At 38.0% G+C, this 19,052-nt stretch overlaps 1 long non-coding RNA gene across 1 annotated transcript; it reads left to right on the top strand.

Annotated features, from left to right (window-relative positions):
- The first annotated feature begins 121 nt into the window (after positions 1-121).
- LOC133089879 (uncharacterized) lies at positions 122-10,466 on the top strand. Its single transcript, XR_009700762.1, has 3 exons — positions 122-192; positions 3,571-3,708; positions 9,785-10,466. It is a non-coding gene; the product is annotated as an uncharacterized LOC133089879 (long non-coding RNA).
- The last annotated feature ends 8,586 nt before the right edge of the window (positions 10,467-19,052 follow it).

Here is a 19,052-nt window from a genome sequence, read left to right as displayed (position 1 = left end):
ACCACAGTGTACAGAACAGCAAGTGGAAAACGCCTCTTCGAGTGAGATGTTGGCCAATCCAGAGATCCAGTCCACCTAAGGCTCCGCCCACTGCTGAGGACAGACCAATCTCTTTGAGGCTTGTGAGGGACGGTGTGCGTTTGAATGTTGAACGTGAGGAACCTAGTAAAAACATAAAGAGCCTTGGAAGAGGTAAGGGTTGTCAAATTATGCTTTAGGTTAGGGCTTAATCTGACTGTTGGGCTAGAAAGCTTAAAAGGGAGAAGTGCATTATAAATGCAGTTGCGGTGTCTTCGGTCCTGGTAGAGACTACAAGTCCCAACAAGCACCGCTCCACTAGGCGGCCCGCGAATACTCCAAGTGGATGTGAACCCTGCAGTGTCTCTGTCCCCGCGCAATGGTTACCCCGGCTGGACGCGCGTTTCCAGGTCGGTAAAAAGGAAAATTTTGAAAGGTTTAAACAGTTGACAAGTACTAAAATGAAGGGTTTTCACCAATGTTTAACTTAACATTCGTTTTGAAGTAGTGCTGATAACAGTACTGCACCAGCCCTGTGTTGAGCTGTTTCGGAAAAACCTAAGAATTCCAGAATGTTTAGTGTCACAGTCTCAACTGTGAGATTCAACTCTCATTGTATTTTAACACAAGTTTTGTATTATTATTGATAAACATCTGTTTATGTCTACTCCCAGGTACCCTCTTAGGGAGAAACTGTCCTGTATCCCAAGTGTCTAGCGCAGTGCCCTTTCCAACCTAGGTGTTCAGAAAATGTTAAGAGTGAATGTAAATAGGAACTCCCCACCAAAAAAAAAAGTAGTTTTTAAAAAAAATTGCTGAACTGATTTTGATTTTATACCCTTGTGGTAAAAAACAAAAAACAGAAAACAAAACGAACAACCCCCCAAAAAGTTCACACTATTACTTGGATAGGAGGAGTACTGGTAATTTTATTTCCTTTTGCTTTCCCTAAGTTTTTTGCAGTGTACATATACTTCGTTTAGCAATAAAAAAAAGTTACTTAAAAAATAAGTTGAAGAAAAGAATCCAAAAATTAGTGGATATATGTATATGTATAACAGATACACCTTGCTGTACAGCAGAAACTAATGCAACATTGTAAATCAACTATAATAAAAACTTTTTAAAAAATAAATTTAAGAGCCATCTCCCTTTTTTTAATTTGAAAGATGTAAATGAATTCCATTATTTATCCTAGTCTCCTCATAAAAATGAGGGATTTAAAACTTGTCTTAAAAAAAAAAAACTATTTTATTGAGGTCTAACATACTTACAGTTTAATTTGTGTTTTAATTATTAATTCAGATTTTATTTTAAATGACTTTAATTTTATATTTTAGATCTTAAATCAAGATTTTTCTATATTCCACATAAATTCTGTATATAGCCCAAAGTTTAACATGTTTACTCATTCTATTCTGCCTGTCTTTTGGTTTTGAAGGGCATACTGTATAGCAGAATAAAAGAAACTAAGGGACCTAGTAGTTGGAAAATCTGAGATCTACTCCTGATCTGTCATTTGCTGTGTGACCATGGAAAATGTCTCGTAAACTTTGTTTTCCTCATCTGTAAAATTAACAAGGTTAACCTGATTATCAACAACATTTTGCTTGGCATTTTTATTCCTGATAAACATCTGTTAGTTTTTATTAAATTCCTTCATCCTTGAAATAAACAGAGTTTGACTCCTGGCCTAATCAATCATTTAGACAAGTTGCTTAATCTCTTTGTGCTTTACTTTCCTTATCTATAAAGTGGGAATAGTAATAGACTTTCTTCATACAATTATGAAGATTAAATGAGCACAGTGTTTTGGAACATAGTCAGAATTCAATAGATGTTAGCAACTCATTATTATTATTATTAAATTAAATCTAACCTTTTGACATATTCTTTCTAAAGTTTTCCATATAGTGTCAAACCTCAGTCCAAATCAAATTTTCCAGTGATGTTTGAGACGCCACAAGTATTCTGAGGCCATCCCAGTCTGTATCCAAAACTATGGGACTACAGTACAACAACTAATGAGAAGTGAGGACATTCCTTTTACTCTTATTCAGAAAAAAATGCCCATTCAACAACCTATCTTTGATGTTTAGCAGATGAACTGTTTCAATGAAACAACTAAATCCTTCTACTATATCTATTTATGCCACTACAACTACAGCCTGCTGTCTGGTTTTATATAGTCCTTGAGCTGAGAATGTTTTTTACATTTTTAAATGGTTGAAAAAAATCAATAGAAGAAAAATATCTCATGATACATGAAAATTATATGGAATTCCCATGTCCATTAGTAAAATTTATTGGAACACAGCAATGCATAGGCATTTAGATATTGTCTATGGCTGCTTTCAGACTACAACTGCAGAGTTGAGTAGTTTCAACAGAGACTATATATCCTGCAAAGCAAAATATTTACTGTTTGGCCCTTTAGAGAAAAAGTTTGCCGACCCCTAATGTATAGGAAGGATCCTCTACTGCTCTATGATCTATGAAATAGCTTTTGCTGTGCAGACTGGTGGTTGTACTGCATGACCACTCAGCTTAATTAGTGAAACATTTCATGTTGATGATTACACAAGCATCTTTAAATACATCTATTGTATCCCTGATTCCCCAATATTTATCATAGCACAGAGTAGATCCTCACTAATAGTTGAACCCTGAATATAGACAGGACCTGACTTACATATATATAAAAAGAGTCCCTGAAGAACTACCTTGGAGAAGTGGCCATAGACAATCCCTTAAATTTCAAACTGCTGCTCTTCATAGATCACCCTGTAATGTCACTCACCTTCCCTTAATAAGGTTCTATTCAATCCTAAATCCAGTCCTGACTTCTTATGCAACTTGAGCATAACTCTGACCTTGTAGCAAAATTAGTAAGATAAGGAAATGGAAGAGATGGAGGTCAATTACGCCTTTCATCCTCCCTTCCCTGTCCCCTCTGCCCAAAGGCCACAAGTCCACCTCCTAACACAAAAAGTCCAGGGGAATTCTTGAATCTAACTACTCCCTGAACTGTAATTGAATTTTGTCATTCTGTCCTTTGAATGCTCAAAGGCTACGTGCCTTTGTGGTTTTTCCCTTTAGTTTCTTTCATTCTATTTTTCCCCGTAGTTTCTTTAGTTTTATTCTTCAGCTTTATTTCTAAGAAATAAAAGAGGAAGGATGGCTCTGAAAAAGGAAGTCTTTTTTTAAATAAAATTTTGCCTTATTTTGCCTTATTGCTAGCAGCAAAATCTCTTAGAAAACCAAAGTACTGTGGTTTTGGGGACTGGCAGGACAAAGAGATACGCTCTCTTTGTGCTGGTCTTAAAGGGAAAGGGGACTTTTATCAGACTTGAGGGGTGGTTACAGTGTAAAGAAAAGCAAACAGGCTAAACTCTGAGATTTTTTTTTTTGGGGGGGGAGGAGCATATAGGAAGTCAGCTCACATGGAGAAGTAATCATGCCTCTTTCTCACTAGCTTATTTACTGACATCCCTGTCATTACCCTCCTCCCTGCCATCCTAAACTCATTAATATAAATACCTTTCCTCCTAGGGCCTGTGCCAAGGGACCCACCAAGAGGGGCTTCCATCCCCACAGCCAACACCCAATAGATGAGGGAGGTCAGAAGAAAAGAGTTCCTAATCCTATAACAAAGGCTGAATCAGGGGGACTATGTTGCTGGAATTTCACGTAAGCATTCTGAACTCATTATCTCACAAAAATAATGAGGGTCTCTGTGCATCTAAGATATTGACTGCCCCAGAAACCTGCCTGTATTGCCAACAGCAACCTTACTATAGAAAACTCCGTCAGGAATATTATAGGTTAAATAGATATTTGAGCAATGGTATAGGACCCTAGCCATTATTTATAATACTGTTACTATAGAAAAATTAATTCCAATGCCTCTAATATTTGAAGATTGCCATTAAATACTATTGGCTCACCCTCACTTGCTCAACTGGAGGCTTTTCCACCCATAAACAAAGGGCAATTATTTATAAAAGCTAGTGTTTATTAAACACCTGCTCCGCACTGTAATAGGTATTTTATTTATCTCATTTAAATCTCAACAACCCTTTAAGGGTAATATCTCTGTTTTACAAATGAAGAAACCTAAACTCAAAGAAATTAAATAACTTGCCCAAGGTCATATTGCCACCCAAAGATTTGAACTCAGATCTCTTGGGCTGCAAAGGCCCTTTAAGTGTTCTCCAAAGCCCCCTGAATCCCAAAGCGAATTCAGTCAGGGCCTACTATTTACTCCCTAGCTGGCAAGATGAGAAGAGACAGGACTTCTTTAAGTTGAGTCTTCAGTGATCAGCTGGTGAAAAGAACCATCTTCCCAAAACAGTTTTCTCCTCCTTCCTCAAGATGGAAGAAAAGCTCACCTCCTTACCTTGACCGACGCCCAGACTATAAAGGGCAGCTTTTATTAAATGGTAAAATAAACATCTCCAACCAGAAAACTCCCTGATACACAGACAATTATAGGTATTCACTTGGTTAAAGGCAAATACTTCTTGGAATGTTTTGGAACTACTAATAAGTCACATACATCAGATTGTGGGTCTTCTAACACCTACTGGAGTTTTCATTAAGGGGGAAGCAGAAGTCAAGAGATGTAATTTTGAAAGGCAAAGGAGAGGCCATGTGGAAGACAGCAGCAGGCAGTTTTGTTTAGCAGGGAGCAACTTGAGAGCATTGGGCTCTGGGACAGTAATGAAGTGGAGGGATTATTCTAATCAAAATCCCAGCAAGTTATTCTGTGGATATTGACAAATTGACTCTAAATTTTTATGGGAGGCAAAATACCAGAATAGCCAAAACAATATTGAAGGAGAAAAACAAAGCTGAAGGACTGATGTTATCTGATTTCAAGACTTACTGTACAGCCACAGTAATCAAGACAGTGTGGTTTTGGGGAAAGAATAGACAAATAGATCACTGGAACAGAACAGAGAATGCAGAAATAGACCCTGATCTATAGTCAACTGATCTTTGACAAAGGAGCAAAGGCAATGCAATGGAGCAAAGATGGTGCTGGAAAAACTGGACAACTATGTGCAAAAAAATTAGTCTAGACACAGACCTTACACCCTCCACAAAATCTAACTCAAAATGGATCACAGACCCAAAATTAAAACACAAAACTATAAAACTCCTAGCAGATAACATAGGAGAAACTTAGATGACCTTTGGATTGATGACGACTTCTTAGATACAATACCAAAGGCCTGATCCATGAAAGAAACAATGGATAAGCTGAATTTCAGTGAAATAAAAAAACTTCTGGTCTGTGAAAGACAATGTCAGAAGAATGAGAAGACAAATCACAGACTGGGAAAAAAATATTTGCAAAAGATACTTCTAATAAACAATTGTTATCACAAATACACAAAGAACTCTTAAAACTCAACAATAAGAAAACAAACAGCCTGATTGAAAAATGGGCCAAAGACCTTAAGAGACACCTCACCAAAGAAGATATATAGATGTCAAATAAGCATATGAAAAATGCTCCACATCATATGTCATGAGGGAATGCAGAATAAAACAATAATGAGATACTACTACATATCTATTAAAATGGCCAAAATCTGGAACACTGGCAACAGCAAATGCTGTAGAGGATGTGGAGCAACAGGAACTCTCATGCATTGCTGCTGAGAACACAAAATTGTACGGTCACATTGGAAGATAGTTTGGCAGTTTCTTACAAAACTAAATGTACTCTTACCATACGATCCAGCAATCATGCCCCTCAGAATTTACCCAAAGGAGTTAAAAACTATTTCCACACAAAAACCTGCACACAGATGTTTATAACAGCTTTGTTTACACTTGCTGAAACTTAGAATTAAACACTCTGTCTTTCAGTAGGTTAGCAGGTAAATAAACTGTGGTACATCAAGACTATGGAATATCATTCAGTGCTGAAAAGAAATGAGCTGTTAAACCATGATGAGTCATGGAGGAACCTTAAATGCATATTATTAAGTGAAAGAAGTCAACCTGAAAAGGCTACATACTGTATGATTTCCAACTATATGATGTTCTGAAAGAAGCAAAACTATGGAGACAGTAAAGAGATCAGTCATTGCCAGGGGTTGGCGGTAAGGGATGACTAGTTGGAGCACGGAGGCTTTTTAAAAGTGTGTTGAAAATACTCTGTACTGTCAAAATGGGTACATGTCATTCTACATTTGTCCAAACCATGAATTTTGGTGATTATGCGGTGTCAGTGTAGGTTCATCAGTTGTAACAAATGTACCGCTCTGGTTAGGGATGTTGATAATGAGGAGGCTATGCATGTGTGAGGGCAGCGGTATTTGGGAAATCTCTGCTTCTTCCTCTTAATTTTGTTGTGAACCTAAAACTTCTCTAAAAAAATTGTCTTAAAAAAAAAAAAGAAGGGGGACTATGATTCGGTAAATGATCAGAGCCTCCCACTTCCTCCTAGCCGAAACAGTAAGACGAGATAGGGAGGTAAATCAATGAACAGAAATTTGGGGAATGGTTCTCAAACATGGGAAGGAATAATTACAAAAGACATATATTCTGAAAGCAAAGAAAACAGAAGATGTGTGCAGGGGGAAAAAGGTTTTTTATCCAATTAGATTATATAAAAAGCTTATCAGAGCTATGCTTGCCCTCACTCATGTATGTATTATAGAATAACTGATGAGGCAGGACACAAACTTTTCCAATAAAAGAAACTGCCAGCCTCTTTTCTGCCTAGGACAACATAGCAAGTACCCTTGAAGCAATCTATTGTCTAGGTGAGAGTCACTTGAGTGGCTCCTTTAATTGTGCAATATAAGCTGAGGCTAATTCTGCATGAAGATGGGGGAGTGAAGTTGAATCACACACTCTGTCCACCAATATCTAATTAAGTAACACTCTCTATAAATTATACATATATATTTATTTATATATATATAAATTATATATATATAAATAAGTATATATAACTAAAAGTATATATAAATATATATTATTTTTTATTTATTTATTTATTTTTGGCTGCGTTGGGTCTTCCTTGCTGCACATGGGCTTTCTCTAGTTGCGGCAAGCGGGGGCTACTGTTCGTTGCAGTGCATGGGCTTCTCATTGCGGTGGCTTCTCCCGTTGCAGAGCATGGGCTCTAGGAGCACGGGCTTCAGTAGTTGTGGCACGTGGGCTCAGTAGTTGTGGCTCGCAGGCTCTACAGTGCAGGCTCAGCAGTTGTTGCGCACAGTCTTAGTTGCTCCGGGGCATGCGGGATCTTCCTGGATCAGGGCTCGAACCCGTGTCCCCTGCATTGGCAGGAGGATTCCTAACCACTGCACCACCAGGGAAGTCCCAATATATAATATAATTTTTTTTTTTTTTACCAGCAAAATTTTTTTTAGTAACAGCTACGTTAGGAAAGGAACAGAGATAAACCAGAAAAAGTTACAGCCAATATACAAGTGGAAGATTTTGCTGAAGCTTAGTGTGGCTCTACTCGTATTTACCAGAAGCAATCCTTGAAAGTTAAAATCAAATCATTAGAATTCTCACAAATAATCCCAAATTTAGAGAGAAGTGGACTGAGAGTATATCCTTATTTTTTTCCTCTTCTACCTAGGGAAGTGGAAATAGCTGTTATATAGGGATGCATGAAAAGAGCAATGAACAACCAAAACCTGGGCTGCCTCTCACTGGTCAATGCTTAGGCTCCAGGACCCTGCACTGAACTGGGGAAATGGCAGTGGGACTTCCCATGAAAATGGGATAATGAGCCTGGCAAGTGGCAGAGAGTACATTAAAAGGAGATTACATAAATCTACAAAATTCCATCAGAGTACATGCTATTAACCTCTAGGCTATACTGCTCATTTTAGGTTCCGTGGCCACAGTGATTGACTCAGGGATGGACCCCTGGGTCAATCAGAACCCTTCTCTGTGATTTTTCTGCTGTAGCTAGCAGGGAACGGTTACATTTTTGAAAGAAAGGACCACCATCTCTGAACATAGAGTGTTGTCTGAGTGTTTTAGGAAAGAACAAAGAGAGAAAAGTAAAGTTCATTTTTGATTGGGAATAAGAGGATGTCATGACAATCTCACTTGAACCCTTGGTCCAGTCCTGTGTAGTGCCCATCTTACCCAATTATGTAAGACCAAAATCTTCCCCACCTGCTTCCCCCACCCCCTTAAATAGTTTGAGTTTTAATCCTGTTTCTGTCACTTTGGATCACAAGGCTAATACATGGTAACTTATAGTCCAACCAGCACGAGAGTTCCAATTTTCCTGAATCTTTGGGAAATATTAGCATGTGAAGTAGCAGAGGGAACAGCGTTAGATATGGGAGAAAGGCAAGAATACCATTCCTGAAAGGTGCTTTTTACATAATTCAACATAACTTGGTTCAATTCCTGCCTGTAGGATTTTAAAAAATAAAAGTATAGACACCAGGTAGAAAATTAATTCCACAGAAAACGTATAATAGAGCTCTGAGCAAGTAAAAGAAAACAGAGTTGAAAAATGAATAAATTACTTATTCTGACTTTACCTGCTGATTTTTCCTTTCCATACAACAGAGGAAAGAAAAAGAGAACCTTTTTAAGAGGGAAATTCAGTAAGCAGCTTTCTTAAAAAAACTCTTTTCTGTAGCTGAAATTGCTAGGAATTCAGATGGCCACAATTTTCCTGTGTTCTAGAAGTACATTGCCATATGCTCAGTGCAGAAGCTTTTGATTATAGTTTCTGGATCAAAAGCATCCACAGAGAGAGTTCCAGGTTGTAAACAGTGCTTCAATTAAAGCACATCTATCTGAACCAAGAATGGATTTTTAGAAAATAGGACTTTTTTCTTTCTGAATCATAAGAGCCAGAGGTAGATAAAAGAAATGCCCTTTTGCTATACATGAAAAGGTCACTTTAACAGTATTTATTTCTGAAAAAAAAAATCCTCAAGTTTGTGATTTTCAAAAATGAAATTTAAAAATATAGAGGATGTTATTTTTTACCTGTTTCTAAATTTCTCTCGTTGATAATGACGTATGGTGTCTAACATGGTACAGTTGTTTGCTTAATATTCTTCCTAGAAAGTTTTTATCTTGGAAAAGAAGGGAGATAAGATTTTGAAATTTTCTCATAGAAGAGTAGGAATGGAGACAGGCTGCTCATTGACAGCATTAGATGACTGGCGTTTTACTAATGTGTGAAAAATAAGGAGACTATAGCAGGACAAGCCATTTTGGGTAGGCAAGACTAAGACTAACTTCAGTGTTTGAATTTGAAGTAATCATGGGACATCCATGGTGGAAGATAGTTGGAGGAATGGGATTGGAGCTCAGGAATGATTACAGAGCTAGTAATATAAAACCAAGAAAGAGACATTAAAAGTATCAGGAGTTGACCCTCAGGAAGAAAGGTGGTTTCTAAGGAGAGAGGGTGAAGAAAGCGAGGAATGAAGAACCAAAAACTAAAGCTTGGTGACTACCCAATAGTAGTAATCAGGGGTCAGCTCCTCTAATGTAGTCAGGCGGATGGGAGAGGCATTGAGGAAACATAGCAGGGACTTTAAGAAGCATGTTGCTTGAAAAAAAAAAAGTATGCTTCTCAGATTGTGAAAATAATTAAAGTCCAAGAAGAGAGCATTGGCATTGGATTTAGGATTTTAGATCACTGGTGACCTCCTAAATGCATAAAAAGGACATAAGGAGGCATCAACTGGCAGCAATATCTATAAATTGTCTTTTTTCTTTGTACTTACTCATTGTCCTTTTCTCAAGGCAGGTACTGAAAGGAAAGCTATGAAGAAAATTACAAGGCTTGGAAGAATTAGCCCACCATGAGGGACTCAGTCCTTCAGCCAAGCCTTGAATCTGACTTGGACACTGAGAGCTCTTGAATAGATGAAGACAGTATCTACTTTTTTTTCCTTGCCTTCCTTCCTTTTTCTTTTTTCTTTCCTTCCTTCTTTCCTTCCCCCCATACTTCTTTTTAAAATCTTTTTGTTTTAATTTTTGTTTTAGTTTTCCCCAATATCTAGAAAGCTCTGACAGGGAAAGATGCTGACTGGAGAATACTTAGGCTACAATTGACAAAAGGGCAATGGTTTCCTAGGCTTCAGTCAGAGAACAAGTTCTTTCTAGCACTGGCTCTGGAGCACTGTCCTGAAGGGTCTAATTAGTTTGCTTCTCTGACCTTGATTGCTACCTTTTGAAGAAGGCTTAAAGCCTGTTGAGTCTCCTAAACTTGCCAAGCCCTGCTGCCTCAGTCTAGTCAGCAATCTTGCCCTGCCCAGGCCTCTTGCTGTCTGACCACACTGCTTAGCTAACCCCATTTGGGTCACACCCTATTGCTTATGGCTCCTTTGGAAAGGCCCATCTACGAGCTACCTCCTTACATAAATGTAAAGACATTAAACATTCTTGATGGAGTTAAAAACCAAGGATATAAGGAATCCAGGGTGGAGGGATTGGATTTGTCAATGGTAAGTGTAGAAATAGAGACCTTTGGTTAGAGAGGATAGAGGTGGGGCAAGAAATGTTCAGCTTGATAGTCTTCATCTTTTCTGCAAAGTGGGATGCTAATCCTTTCCAAAGAGGGAGTATGAATTTTATAATATGTGAATTGTATCTCAATAAAGCTATTTTAAAAAGGAGTGCATTTAGAGATGGGATAGGATTAGAAAAGTATTGAGTTTTAAAAGTCATATTCATATTAGCATGGCAGTTCCTAGTTACGGATCCCTTTAATGATGTTTCTATATAGAGCGATTGCAATTGTCTATATGTTCCCCTCTTCCTTTCTCATTGAAATATTAGATTGCTCCAAAGGTTTCCACAGAACCTTTTCAACTTTCTGGCAGTCATTCCAGGGGAGGAACAAATGGAACATAACCATATGTTTCCTAATCAACAAATGTAAACATGACAGATATAGTAAATATTCTAATACATAAATAATATTTATATAGTCTGTTTCAGGCTGTACATAACAGACTAGGCCGCCAGTGGTGGCTTAAATAATAAAGACATATAAGTGTGTCATACAATAAAAATAGTTCCAGGATGGTGCAGCAACAAAATGTGGGATTTCTCCTGATGGGCACACGTTGACTATAGCAGCTCCAGATTTTTCCTCATCAGAAAACAAAGCAGGAAGAATGGGGAAGGAAAGAGGCATTGTCCTCACTTTCTACTTTTCTTTTACCAGCGAGGAAAATCTTTCTGGGAAGTTAACAAGCAAACTTCCTATTGTATTTCCATGGCCAAAATTGGGTCACATTGCAAACACCTAGCTTCAAGGGAGGCTGGAGAAGTGAATGAATAACTGGCTTTTTAGCCTTAGATAAAGAAGTACAAGAAAGGAAGGGACTGGAAATGGCTTTTAGGTAGGCTATCAAACGGTCTGCTACATTATTCACTGGGAAAAAGTATAATACAATCAGAAAATAAAAACTGTTTAAGGTAGATTTGTGTTTTGGATTCCAGTCAGTTTGGGAGAACTACAGATTTCTCGTAGTAACAGCTAACTTTTCCTGGAATTCTCCTGTATGACCCCCAGATATATACCTAGGGGAACGAAAGGCATGGATGTTTCTATCCCAAATAAGTTAGCTGAAAGTGTTTCTAACAACTACTCCTCATTATGGTATTTGTTTTTCTTTTCATTCAGTTTTGAATTGGGTCACATTAAGCATCTCTATACTTCTCAATGAGGTTTTAAGTAAAACACTAAAAAAGTGCTGATATTTGGGAAAGTGTAACCTAATTTTTCAGACCTTGGATCCCTGCAAAACTCAAAAACTTAGAAAAACAAAACAACTGTTTTTCATTCAGACTGTGACCATGTCATATGTTGTGAAGGAGTACTACTAATTAGCAACTTCCCAACTCAAAGAATATTCATTGTACTGTGGCTGAGGGCCTGCCCTATCAGTAAACAAAGATGTTGAGGCCATCCAGCCATCAGCCACTGCAGCTGTCCCGGACTGTGCACCCTGAGGGGATTCAGGATAGAGAAAAGCAGGATACTGGCCCTAAATAGTTAAGGTGCATATCAAAGGAACAATTTCAATAAGCCCAGACTCTTGCATCTTCCCATATATAGAAAAGTGCTAAATTCATTAATTTGAGATGTCTGATTTTCTTTAATTAGCAGTAATCTCTTTGTGTTCCAACTACCTTTTTTTTTTTTTTTTTTTTTGGCAAAAACTCCTTTTAGGTTGTGCAATATTTTCAGTTGACAGTACCTTTTTATTATATAAACTGAGAAAAAGAACCACACTGGTTTTTCAATGTTATTAATGAATGAAGAAATTGTTCATAATTCTAACTTTGAGTACATTGACCCTTGGATTTTTACTTTTAAAAAAGGAAATACAAGACTGATTAAAAAGAGTACCCTATGCACTATTATGAGAGTCTATAGTATAGAAAAGAAGTTATTTAGACACATTCAAATCATAGGCTTCAATTTCTGTCTTTTCCAGTGTATCACAGCTGACTTCCTCTAAAGATAAATAGGAAAAGTTATTACCAAATTCTGCTTATAATTAAGAATATTCTTTCCAAAGATTGTACACAAAAAACATTAAAGAAGAAAGAAAATTCACAAATAAGAACCTATGGAAGGGACTTCCCTAGCGGTCCAGTGGTTGGGACTCCAAGCTTCTACTGCAGGGGGCAGGTTCCATCCCTGGTCAGGGAACTGAGATCCCGCATGCCTCGCAGCACGGCCCAAACAAAAGAGTCTATGGGGATCCACTCAGAACCCCAGGGTTGGTATAAAGATTATTTTAAGCTAAAGACATTTGAGATTCAACAGATGAAGAAAGAAGCTGCCTTGGAGCTTCCTTTATTAAAAGCAGAAACTTTTGGGTAATGAAGTTGCCATAGATTCCCTCTTCTGGCAGCTTTTACTCCCAGGAAGGAAGCCAAGAGTAAATCTATCATAAATCCCCTCTCTGGTGAGATTTATAACCTTGAAGAGGAAAGACCACTGGTACCGGCTTCGACAAACATTATCACAAACTTTTATCTCTCCTTTGTTCTCCTAAAACCCATTTGTCTCTCTTAAATAAACTTATAATTCTTCCCAAAGAAGTCTTTTCTCCTCTCTCCTTTTCTCTTGCTGAGTCAGGTATATAAACCTCTAACTTCAAAGACTTAATGAGCTAGCTACTTCCTTTGTTAGTTCCCTTATGCATACAAATAAACTGTTTTTCTCCTGTTAATCTGTCTTTTGTCTTTTGTCACTTTAATTTGCAGGCCCCCAATTAGTATACAGAAGAGGGGAGAGGAAAAGTTTTTTTCCTACCCAGCAAGTCTGCCAGTTTTCACAAATGGTGCTATTGGCATTTTTGGTGGGACAGTTTTTTGTTGCATGGAACTGTCCCATAATTTCAGGACATTAAGTGTTCCTGGCCTCTGCCAACAGGGCTCACACACCCCACTGCCCCCCATCTCAAAACGTGTCAACCAAATACACCCTGTACATATCCTAAATAGGATTGTCAGATAACATTTGGATTTCATATCATTGCAGAATAATTTTTATGTATGTTCCAAATATTATATGGGATACACTTATACTAAAAATACTTTATTGTTTGTCTGAAATTGTAATTTAACTGGGCTTCCTGTATTTTTTTAATAGATTTTTTTCTTGTAGAGCAATTTTAGGTACACAGCAAAATTAAGAGGAAAGTGCAGAGATTTCCCATATACACTTGTCCCCCACACATACATAGCCTCCCCCATTATCAACGTCTCCTACTAGAAAGTTACATTTCCTACAATTGATGCACCTCCATTGACACATCATTATCACCTCACGACCATAGTTTACATTACCATTCACTCTTGGTGTTGTACATTTTATGGGTTTGGACAAATGTATGATGACATGTATTGAGTAGTACGTACATCTTACAGAGTAGTTTCATTGCCATAAAAATCCTCTGTGCTCCAGCTCCCTGTATATTTTAAATTTTTATTTATTTATTTATTTTAAAAATTTTATTTATTTTATTTACTTTACTTTTGGCTGTGTTGGGTCTTCGTTGCTGCTTGCGGGCTTTCTGTAGTTGCCGTGAGCGGGGGCTACTCTTCATTGCAGTACTCGGGCTTCTCATTGACGTGGCTTCTCTTTGCTGTGGAGCATGGGCTCTAGGCGCGCGGCCTTCAGTAGTTGTGGCTCGTGGGCTCAGTAGTTGTGGCTTGCGGGCTCTAGAGTGCAGGCTCTGTAGCTGTGGCGCACGGGCTTAGTTGCTCCGCGGCATGTGGGATCTTCCCGGACCAGGGCTCAAACCCGTGTCCCTTGCATTGGCAGGCGGATCCTTAACCACTGTGCCACCAGGGAAGCCCTCCCTGTATTTTTAAATGCTTAATCTGGCAATCCTAACCCAAAGTCTCGCTAGAGAGGTGGTACCACCACTCATGAGAACTACCTTCTCTCAGAAAGAGCATTGCCAACTTGCCTAACATTCAAGAATTCAAAAATATTGCAATCATTCATTTATTCAGCAAATATTGATTTGCAACATTTTAAAGTGTTTACTGGGTGTCTTAAGTTTCATTAGGTATTGTAAAAAACAAAAATAAATAAGACATAATCCCTAATCTCCAGGGACGGTCAAATGCTCGTTCCCCCACATCAGCTAAACAGCCTGTGGATAAGACAAAGCTGAGTTTATTGTTTACTGCAGTAAGAGAGAACACTACCACAAAAGTGTCTTAATGGTGTCTCAGAGAGAGGAGGACAAAGTTGGGATATTTATTGAGATTTTGAAGTTTGGTTCAAGGCAGGTCTTTTAACTTTAGGCGGAGAGGAGTGTTGATTAGGATTGCATATGGATCGTTATATGAATTACATGGATGTTATAGTTTAGAATTAGTGGACACAGCAAGGTGAGGCTTTTGGGGCAAGTCTTGGGATGTAAACTGTTGTTCGATACCTTCTATTGATGAGTTGATGATTCTCCCAGGAAATTCCACCATTTGACCTTTTCCTCTAGGTCAAATAGTTAATGCTTGTTTACCTTTTCCTGGGAAAATCAGTAATTATCCTGGACAGTTATGCTTAGAATTTCAGAGGTACACTCTTGCTTTTCACAATTCCACAACCACGACCTCACAGACTATAAATTTCTCAGTGATTCTACATGTAACCAAAATGTGGATGACCTTTTGTTGTGTTCTAAAGATGATCTAAGTCCTAAGACTGATTCTGTCTACTTACTGTTCTAGCTCAGAAAGGCCATAGGTTTCCCAAAATAGAATTTATAATTTTATCAAAGTTCGTTAGCTAGGACGTAATATATCCGGAGGAGATAAACCCTTTCTTTCTGACAGACTATAGCTGTTCAAAACTTTGCCAGGCCAGTAACAAAGACAATTATGAAGAATCCTAGATAGCACTGACTTTTTCAGAAAGTGGATTCCCAACTCTTCTGAAATAATGACGTCTTTGAATAGCGTCTGTTAAAAGCAGCTTTATGAACTAAGTCTTTGGTAAGGAAACCTCTTCTTTTGAAACCTGAACATGAACGGGCCTTTTGTGATTTATAATCAGCTTCCCACTGTGCTTTGTCTAACGACAGTAGTCACAGCAACTAATCTAGTAGAAACATCGACACTTTGTTAGGGGGACCCCCTTTAAATCTGATGTTCCTCCATACTGTAAAATCTTTGATTCTCACTGAAAACACACCACAGTTCTTCGTAAATAAACTTACCTCCCGTGAAATCCTATTACATCTTCTGTTACATATTTCTGATCATTGTTATAATACATACTTTAAATCCTGCTACATTCCTTCTGTTACCGAGTCCAAGCTTGCTCTGCTCGCCGCATGACAGGCCAGTAAATCGGAGACGAGGTGTTGAGGCAAGGAGTACGACTTTATTCGGAAAGCTGGCAGACCAAGAAGGTGGTAGACTAGTGTCTCCGAAAAACCATCTTATCGGGGTTTGGATGCCAGTTTCTTTTATAGAACAGAGAAGGGGAGGACATGAGGAAGTAAAGTAAAAAGGCCATAAGATTTGCAAATATCCCCTGGAATGGCCAGCCTCGGTGAGGGGATGTGTTAATTTCTTCTTTCTTGCAGCCATCCACAGGTGGACAGGGTCAGGATGTTTCCCTGAACAAAGGCACTCTGGTTTAACATTCAGGCAGAGGAGCAGGGTTCCCTGAGGCAGGCCATGGTGTATAGACAGTATCCTTGTAGTGATCAAAAGGAACAGGAAGCGAAGGTTAAAGTAAGAGAAACAGATCCAACATGTAGTCAGATTTGGCTCTTCCCTGTTACACAAGGACTTGCATTTTGGGTGGCTAGAAAAATTGGCTGACCGAAATAAGAGATGAGTTTATCTTGTGAAATGTGGGTACCCTGATCCCTGCCTCAAATAAAGCAATTTAAAGGAAAGGAAGTAATTTGGTAAAAACATAATTCTTGATTAATAAACTGGGTGTTTTACCTGAAAGTTTCTGTTTTTACTATTACAAATATATCTTGATCCTGATAAATAGTCTTACTTATTTTTTTAACTGCCCTAAGACTTAGCTTTAAGAAAGAATTATGCCACATGTTCAATTCTATTGATATACCTTCTTCTACCACAATCTAGTTGCTGCAGATTTTTGAAACCTCATTCTGGATAAGCATAAATTTGTGCAAATGTACCTACTTTTAACCAGATGTTATTCAATTTGAAAAGCAGTCATATTCTGATATTCAAGTGCACAAAGCAACTTTTAGACTTGGCCAATATTCTTATACCTGAATAACAAATATCCATTTGTGTGTCTGTGTATGTGCATATATCTGTATACGTGTACCCACAAGTATCATTTCCTATTTTTGTAGTATCCTTTTACAACCTAAAACCAACATTACATGCTGTCTGTATACGTATACCCACAAGTATCATTTCCCATTTTTGTAGTATCCTTTTACAACCTAAAACCAACATTACATGCTGTCACTTAATGGTTTCCTAATTGTTATTGCTATGTAGCATTGTTAGTAAACATTGTACATGGAGAGAAGTATTACAGTTAAATCAGCTGAACTACAGTTCAATGCCTTTAACCCAGTAGGTTTTTATTTAGAACATAAGCAGAGTAAAACCTAATGATAGACACAGGAACATGTCATATCTTTGTTTTCTTTTCTTTTTTTTGAACCTTAGGTTTCGAGGGTTAAGCTAATAACCATACTTCCTTGTTCATGGCACAGATGTGCAACCCTTCCTCCCATCCTCTCACTTTTTAAAAAATTTTAGGTAAGGGGAATATTTTACACATGTACTCTTATTCCGCAGGGTTTAGAGGGAAGTCTTAGGAGTCAGAGAGACTAGAGTTTGGATCCTGATTCTTTGCCACTTAATGAGCGTGCAATCTTGGGTAAATGATTTGACCTCTCTGAGACTCCATTTTCTCATCTGTAAAATAGGAATAATAATAACCTCCTCATGGGGTTGTTGTGAGAATTGGATTATGTGCTTAGAGTGCTCAGCACAGCATCTGGTACACGTTAAGTGCTCGTTACATTTTTGCTACTGTTATTATATCACCAATGGCATAAGAACTTTTGGTCAAAGAGCTATCCAGGCTAGGAATATCCACTATCAGTATGCTGCATAACTTTAAGCAAGTCACTTTGCCAAAGTGTTACTTTGTTTCTGCAACTAAGACATGGAAATGACATTGCAAATTGTGCCTTCTAAATAAGATTGTGAAAAGTTAAAGCACTAAATAAATGTTAATAATTTATGCCACCTCATTAAAATCTGTAGTTATGTTTATAATCCTGAAGATGAGTATAATTAATATTTGGTATTAGTAGTGTGCCTTCCACTCAGGCATTAATAAGACATTTCAAAGATGAGCAAGCATAGAGCATTGAACCTACCTAAGGTTATGGACTCAGTAAGACAGGAGGAGCAGATATTCTGTAAATGACAGGCAATCAGAAATTTATCTTTTCTGAAGATTTTCATGTTTATTCCCAAACTGTAAATAACAAGCCCACAGTGAACCTTACCAGCTGCTCTTTTAGGAAGTGGGTGGCACTAAGTGGGAGCTGATACTGTGGGCCCCTAGGCCACTTGAATAGCTATGGCCATTCCTCTCCTCTCTGATGCCTAATTCTGACATAATATTTAGCTCCAAAGGAGGAAATGTTATGCTGTAAAATGATGGAACTCCTGGGCCCGCTAAGGCACTCTGCTCTGACCCTCACATCTCAAGGCACAAGATTCATTATCATTATTGGCTCATTAGCCTGTTTTAATTGAAGGGCTGTATAGAGCAGTGACATGGAGCCTTTGAGTCAGACTGCCTGTGTTTGAATCCCAGCTCTCATGCTCCCTAGCAGTATAAACTAAACCCCTTAGGGCTTTAGTAGGGTTGACAAAAATAACACCTACCTCGGACCAGCACCTGGACCATACTAAAGGCTCTATTAACATTGGCAAATTAGTTTTACAGCCAAAACTGTATGCCTAACTGGAATGTGTTCACCTAAAAGGTAAAATTAGAGGATGAAGTTGGCTTAAATTGAAATAATTTATATGAGCAGTTGCCATCAAGATACCGATGTGAATCACTTCGTAGTGACATAAATAACACCAGTTCTTTTCTCCTCATTGCTAAAATTCCAAGTTAATATAGCACAGAGGATGTGTGTGGGCTTTTAAGTCAGTCATGACACTTACTGTGTGTCAGTTACCTTGATTTTCCCATCTGTAAAATGGTTAAAAATAGTACCTTCTTCACAGAGTTGTTGTGAGGTTTACATGAGAAAATGAAAGTAAAGTGATTAGCATAGTTTTGACAAACAGTAAATACTTAATATGTGATTTATAATAAATGTTCATGGTGGTTATTGCTGTTTTAAGTAAAATAATAATGCATATAAGCCCCTTCTGATATTCCTAGTTTTAACCATGATTATCACAAATTTAAATGTGTTCCGAAGTTGGGCTTCTCATTGTAGATTTAGACATATAGAAACAATTTGAGAACAATCCTATGTCTGGGCCAGGGTAGA

The sequence above is a fragment of the Eubalaena glacialis genome, chromosome 4, assembly GCF_028564815.1.
Source record: "Eubalaena glacialis isolate mEubGla1 chromosome 4, mEubGla1.1.hap2.+ XY, whole genome shotgun sequence".
Lineage (NCBI taxonomy): Eukaryota > Metazoa > Chordata > Mammalia > Artiodactyla > Balaenidae > Eubalaena > Eubalaena glacialis.
The sequence above is the reverse complement of the archived record's forward strand: the minus strand, read 5'-3'. Positions and strand labels throughout refer to the sequence as shown.